General features: G+C 43.6%; 1 long non-coding RNA gene across 1 annotated transcript; it reads left to right on the top strand.

Annotated features, from left to right (window-relative positions):
• The first annotated feature begins 546 nt into the window (after positions 1 to 546).
• Positions 547 to 7,264, top strand: LOC119461922 (uncharacterized). Its single transcript, XR_005194102.2, has 3 exons — positions 547 to 653; positions 6,743 to 6,776; positions 7,196 to 7,264. It is a non-coding gene; the product is annotated as an uncharacterized LOC119461922 (long non-coding RNA).
• Positions 7,265 to 7,464: the final 200 nt, after the last annotated feature.

Below are 7,464 nucleotides of genomic sequence, written 5' to 3'. Positions count from 1 at the left end.
GTCCAAACTAATATCCGGGCTGTCAGCGCGGCTGTCGGCTCTTCACAACGCATTATTCGTCTGGCGTGCATTGTTACAGATTACGGTGGCAACAGTAGCAAGCGTGGTAAGCTCACCTGTTGGTCTTATCCTATATCCCCCTAGGTTTTACCACATGTCCCCCGTTGCGTGTGAGAACGCTGGGATCACTGTGGCCGCGATAACATTTTCACCGCAAGTATGACGCATATATGAGGCCAAGGGAGGCATTGATAAGGCACGTAACTTGACACTTCAACCACCATGCCGATTTGAGCACGTGACCGAAGTTTGTAAAGTCTTGAAGCCGCGTCGTGCCTGCGAATAATTTTTTTTTCTCTATCTGCGCATCATGAAGTATTTTTCTTCCTCCATGCTGCGAATAACCGCTCATATATGTGTGCCTTTATGAATCCCTGCGCCTACCTCGAGTCAACACTACAGAGCGACAGACGTCAAAACCAAAACTGTGTTGATAGACGCAGCGCCGCTTCGCGGCGATCCAAGTGCATAGGGTGTGCGGTCTGAGCAAACACGCGGGAATACGCAAGGTGGATGCGCGCGTGTCAGACAGGCGCTTCAGTTTAAAGCGGTACGGTTGCTGCAGGGTGTTGTCGCGTGTCGTTCAGCTGAAGGTAAGATTAGACGGTCCTCATCGGTCGTATACTGTTAAGCTGTGCGTGTACTATACCGGCGTCTAGATGTGTGCACGCATGCAAGCCGAGCAATCAAGCTGTGTTGTAATTTCTTCCTTTCGTGTGTAGGCTTGGTATGCATGAACTGACATTTATTTTGTCTTAAATCTGTTACTATGATAAACACACCCTGACTGTACACAATGCGCAGTAGGAGCGTGCAGTACCCCTCCATACTCATGTTCCATTTATTTATGTATTCTATTTCATTGTTCCATTTTGACTCCGCCGCGCTGCAGCAACCATTTTGACTCCGCCGCGGCGGACTCGCGTTGCATTTGTTGTTCACGGCCTGAAGTCTCAGGTAAAATTATCATTGTGATATCTGCATCAAAGTATGTCTATAACAGCGCACGTTATAAGTTTTTTTTTTTTAGTTAGTATGAAGCAAGTGAAAACAACCTTGATTCGTGTCAAGCGATGTCGTGCGAAAACGAAACTTTGAAAGCTTTCACCCCTGGCCATTCCTCAATGCGTTGAGCCATCCTGCGGTAAATGCCGGTGCAGTATTCTTTAAAGCTAGATAATTTCAAAAGATTTACACCCGTGTACTTAGATCTAAATGCAAGTGTAAGAACCCCAGGTGGTCCACGTTATTCCGGAGTAACCCACTCCGGCGTGCCTCGTATTCAGATCGTGGTTTTGGCTAGTAGAACCGCATAATTAAATTTTTAATTAAACATGATTTACAACGCTGTCATGCCATTCCTATTGTGTAAATTTTGTTGCGAGTCGTTGGCGGGCATTATCTTGTGGCGTGTCACACGATGTGGTGAATGTGGTCACAGTAAATGTGGCGTGTCACGGATTTTTGTTGTATACACCTGTCACCAGAGACACTTTGCGTAGCGGTCTAATAACCCGATCAGAATGGAAATTCTCGATCACGATTGGTCTATCCTCGAGAAATTCCAACTGGATCGGGCTCGGTCGCGATCGAAAGTTCCCCGTGTGACCGAAATATTAATTTTCCGACCGGAAAATGCTATCATTGATATACGAACTCGTGAATCGTTCATTTATCCAATGCTCTTTTTATTCTTTGGTTTCCTGCTAATCGTTACCTGAGTGGTTTACGTGGGTTAGATTTTTGTAAGTAAAAAGTTCTAAAAAAGTGCATCCAAACTGGTTAGGTGCGGCTTGATATAAAATGTAGTTGGTTGACGTAGACGATATATATGTACATAGTTCGTACAGAAATCAGGCTTAGCTAGATGTAAAGAACTCAACGGAGACGGATAAGGCCGTTCCTCAATTTAATTGAACTTCATCTTCCTCTTCTCCTCTGGTACTCGCGTCACTTCGTCTTCGTCTTGACGGCTCTCCACATTCTCCAGGGCCTCCGACTCCATCTGTCCTGGGATGGTACGGGATGATGTTCCCAGCGGAGCTAACTTCGATTGTCTTCGCCGGAGTCTCGTAGTACACTGACTGAAGGATTCCTTGCTGGCTTGCCGTTTTAGTGACCATGTATGGACCACTAAATTGGCACTTGGGGCCGCTCAGTCCTTCCTTGACGAGTATGAAACTTCCAGGTCCAACCACAGGCAACTTACGATAGTGCCTATTGTCGAAGTTTCTGTTCATTCCAAATTTATATTTCATTTGCTGTTTGGCTGTCTTGGGGGTCTCTAGAAGAATAACGCAGCCGGCAATTCCTAACTGATGATCTGAAGGAAGCCAAGGACTTGTTCCATTTGCAGAAAAGTATGGACTGCAGCCCAACCCCTCCGTGTAGGTGTTATTGTGGTGAGTCACTGCAGCTTCCAAGGAACATTTCCACCCACCAGGGAAGGTAGGGTATAAATCCAAGTACTTCTTGAGTTCGCGAATTAACCTTTCTGCGAGTGTGTTGCCTTCTGGATGGTACGGAGTCGAAAACCTTAGAGTGATGCCTCTCTCTTCCGCCATTCTTCCGAGTTTTTTTGCTACGAAAAGTAGGTCCGTTATCGGAGACCAATACTTTAGTTGCCTTGAAGATGAATCGTTCCATTAGGGCGATTACAGAGTTGGCATCCTCCTTTCCACATTTAGCTGCTGCCATTCTTGTACATTCGTCAATGGTAACAAGGAAAGTCTGCGTCCTCCGCACCCCTTCCCCCTTCTTTTTGACTTCAGCGAAGTCGAGGTGGACAACTTCAAAGGGTACGCTTGAATACATGAGAATGGCCATTTGACACAGGTGGCAAGTTCGGACATATTCGTGTACGTCTTCTTTCATACTTTCCCAAGTAAAGCACTGGTTTATCTTCCTGAATGTCTTTGAGAATTCGTCATGCCCACCTGATTCGGCGCTGTCGTGATAAAAGTCTCAAGATTCTTGGTCGGCATGTCTCTGGCACGTAAAACTTCTCGCCCTGTGGTGGAATTTCCTCTGTTCCCTCCCAGATGTCGATGGCGCACACTTTTTCTGTATTTGCTGCTGATGGAATATGCAGCCTTAATAATGCATCAGTGTCTGGTAGCTTGTCCCCTGGTCTGTGGGTCACTTCAAATGGGAATTGCTGCAGTTCGTTGATCCACCTCGCAATTCTGCCTTTGGGTTGCTAGAGGTTGAGAATAGTGGTAAGTGCTTTGTTGTCCGTAAACAGCTTGAACTGTTGACCTTCAAGATAAGTTTGGAAATATCTTACAACCATTACCACTACAAGTGCTTCCTTTTCTGTAGTAGCGTAGTTTTCTTGCGCTTTCGTAAATGTGTAGGAGTAATAACCCGCAGCCTTGAGTTGGTGCGCTGTTGGCTGTGAGTCATCCCGTTGGTAGAGGACAGCCCCAGTTCCACAAAGTGATGCGTCCATGCAGAGCTCGAAAGGCTTTTTGAAGTCCGGAAGTATCAAGACTGGATCTGGAAGATACAATGTTGACAAGTGCTTGATATGTTTGTTCGCAATGTTTACTCCAGACAAACGTTGCACCTTTCTGTGTAATAGATGTCAAGCACTTAGTCATGGTGGCATAGTGTGATACGAAGGCTCGAAAGTGTCCAGACAGACCTAGAAAAACTTGCAATGAATGCAAATTGTGCGGCCGAGGCAATGTCTTTATCCTATCTACAGATTGCTTTGGTGCTTTTCGTGTGGCCGTCAAACACTGCCCAGAAATAACACAGACCGCTTGAAGGATTCACTTTTTTTTTTTTACATTTATCTTCCACTTGGCTTTACTCAGTGCTTCGAAAACCTGTGATAAATGCTTTGCACGCTGGTCCTCTGTTTTAGAGAACACAATTATGTCACCCATGTAGACATTGCAATATTGACCAACTAGTAAAAGCAGATAGAACATTGTTTATCATTTTTTGAAACCAAGCGCCCGAGTTCTTCCAGCAAATGGGACCCTGTTGTATTCGTACTCATCAAAAGAGGTAAGGAAAGCTGTAAACTTTTTGTATTCTTCTTGGATAGGAACTTGCCAATAACCTTTGCAGAGATCGATTCGCAAAAACCACTCACATCCTTCAGTTTCAATACTTGTAATGAATGACGTGAATTTTTCTTTCATACTGTCAAGGCCGTACATGAGACCTCAAGTTAAGCATATCTTAGAAAGATGAATTGACTATCGACTCAACTTTAGAAGAAAGCTGCTTGGCACAAGAAACGCAGCAGAAGCTGCCGACGCAACTTTGCACCTTCACTGCTTTATCTTGTCGGATTTTCCTTTTGTCTGCCAGGACCTCATTTATGAGACTCGCAGACGCTCCTGTGTCCACCAGCACATGTGCGCCTCTACCATTAATTTTCATTTTGGCATGAAGAACGTTAGTCTTCAATAAATATACAACACCTGTGTCGTTGTATGACACAGATGCATTGTCCTTACAATTTACCTGGCTTTCCATCCCTTCTCTCGCAAGTGATCTCTCTTTCGCTTCTGCATTCATCTGCTCTCTGGTTACTGTGCTGTAGGCATCCACTTGACTGACATTTTCAGCTTTCTTCCGCGTAGTTAGATGTCGGTCGGCATCCGCAAAGGAGTGTACATTAACGTTGTTCAGGGCGAGCAAGAGATCCTCGATGGTCTTAGATTTGGCCAGCTGCTGTTTCTGACAGTCTTTGTTCATGCCTAGCATAATCAGTGGCACAACTGATGTGTTAGGAAGGCTGGCAGTCAGCGAGCAGGTGTAGCCTTCACTTTTCATAAAGGTATTCTTGAAGGCTTCTTTCCGACTCTGTGTCTAAACAAAATGGCATTGTTCCGCCGTTCTAACCAGTTAATTTCAAACAATGTCAGGAAGCTCGTGTTTCCATTAACTCCACGTGTCACTAAGGGGGTCTAAGATTCTCATGTCGAACCACACTTTCGCAATTCCCAACCAAAATGGCCTGAGGTTTCTTGTCATCATTTGAATCCCATCGATTTTGTTGCAGGCGTATTCATAAAAGCCAATCCACATAGTTGCAGTCATTGACATACCATCAAAATTGTCTGGCTTTACGGCATCGTCTTTTGGAACGGCTCTGTGTAATGCCGCCTGGCTCAAGATGTTTAAGAGCTGTGACTGTTGCTCAACCTGCTTTGACTGCATCTGCAGTAAGTTAATCATAATAGATATGGTATTCTGTCCAGAAGGTAACTCATTTGACGATATCTGACAGTAGGTCTCGTCATGGTGCATCTAAGTGCAAAATTCAGCCGTACCTCTCTCTGTCAAGGGACACGCGCATGGGCTTGCCTTGCTGGTGACGCCGATGAGTGGCTTGATCGATGTAGAAGACCTGCCCGAGTCAGTGTCGCTCTTGTCACTGGGACGGTAGCTATCCGGCATGTCTATCTTCCCGTTCGGCGAGTCTTCTCAACGTGCGGCTAGTTTTAATCCTGTCGACTGTGCCAAAATGTAAAGAACTCAACGGAGACGGATAAAGCTATTCCTCCATTTTATTGAACGTCTTTCTTTTCCTCTTCTCCTTCAGTACTCTCGCGCCCCTTCGTCTTCGTCTTGACGGCACTCCACAATGTTGCAAGGCAAACTTATAAAGAAGAAAAAAAAAAAGGGGGCGGGGGGGGGGGGGGGGGGGGGTCAGGTATCATAAGGCAAGATTGCTGAAAGGACATGCGTGGCGAGCATCCCCACCAATATCATCTTCACTGCTCTCTCATGGACCTTCATTCTTGTGCTAATTGAGATCTGTAAGAGTATAATGAAACTTGTCTGAGTTTATATTTCTGGTTTGCAGCATGCATATTAAAAGATGTTTGGCTAAATCAACACTCTGAATGAACACAATTTATAAAACCTGTGTTATTTCTTGCCTCATTATCTCCAAAAGCCATAGGTTCTTGCCTGCACATCCTTGTATTTTGTGGGAACTTAATTGTATTTAATTTAGCGAATAATCTATGTCACCGGTTATGTGCTGTAAATTTAATAAGGCAGGTGGTCAGTGATAAATGCATACTTCTGCATTTCAATTATCTGGAGCTTTTTTATATTGTTCATGAGTTTTGTTCATTTATTGCATAGTTTTTAAACTTTCCCTTTATGAAAGTAGTGTGTTTGGTAGTACAAGCTGTTTGACATTTTCACCTATGGTATGCTCAATTTAATAGGTAGTCTCAGCAGGCGATGACACAAATCACTTCGAACAAATGCACTTTCCCATAAAATGTTCAAAACTGCCTGCCAAACTGGTTTGAAGCAGTTGCTTTGTTTTGCCCTGAACCATGCTGAACTGGTTACCAGACCAGCTTGGAATGGTTCCTCTGTTTTGTTCTGAACTATTCTGAGCTCTAGCTGAAACAGTTCAAGTTCACCTCCGAAATGGTGGCACACATTTTGGTTTAGTTCGAGCTACAATTTGGCAACATTAAGTTGTGCTGATTACAGATCAGTTTAAGTGATTCAATACCTTAGCACTCATCCTGTTATCTTTAATTATTATTTTCTTGCATACAAGCCAAATCAGTGCACCTCATAGGCAGGCAAGGCTGCCAGTATATGTGGTTTGTTTTTATGTGCAGTATTTCTCATGTTATGTTCTGTCTTTTTCTACATGGGACCACAAAACATACCAAATGAAAAAAACCAGTGATGTCGTCATACAGTGAAGGAAGTACAGGCAGGTCAGTAAAAAGAATGAAAGTTTTGTTTTGTGCTGGAAAAGTGATATGACTTTTTGGTGTCTGGAAAATACTGGTTGATATTCTAGGCAATGCCACTAGAAGTGCCTAAAAACAGCTCATCTGCTAAAATCTTAAATTTTGCCACTTCAACTGCTATTGTGCATGATGTTTTCAGAAAAGTGTTAGGCCATGTTTTCGGTTTAACACTGCAGCCTAAATTATGTTTCTATGCTATGCTTAGTTACAAGTCAAGAATGCACCTCAGTGCACCTGCCATTTCTTCCACATTTCATATTCCGAATAGTTCTGTTTTAGCTACACTAGTGCTTATGTGCTTTTGGTAACAATAAAAACTGCTGTTGTTCCAGCAGTTAATAATTATGTGGTTCAATAATATATCTTTCTTTCATGCACTTTAGGAGGACATCTCGGAGAATCAGGAGTCGCAGATGGAAACCAGAGTCTGAAACAGACAATGCGCTGTGAGCAACCTTAACATTTGGAAGCTAACACAGCTCATCTAATAAGATGAATTAATCCATTTCAATTAGAGAAACTCAATTGTAGCATCAACGTTGTTATAAATAGAGGTTCAAGTGTTGCGGTCACACTTCATTTTGAAACAGTTGTTAATGATTTACAGACCATTGTCACACATCTTCTATCAATAGCTGCTGAGTGCCATCTC

This window comes from Dermacentor silvarum, chromosome 1 (genome assembly GCF_013339745.2).
Source record: "Dermacentor silvarum isolate Dsil-2018 chromosome 1, BIME_Dsil_1.4, whole genome shotgun sequence".
Taxonomy (NCBI): domain Eukaryota; kingdom Metazoa; phylum Arthropoda; class Arachnida; order Ixodida; family Ixodidae; genus Dermacentor; species Dermacentor silvarum.
Note: the sequence above shows the minus strand (reverse complement) of the source record. Positions and strands in the feature narration are given on the sequence as shown.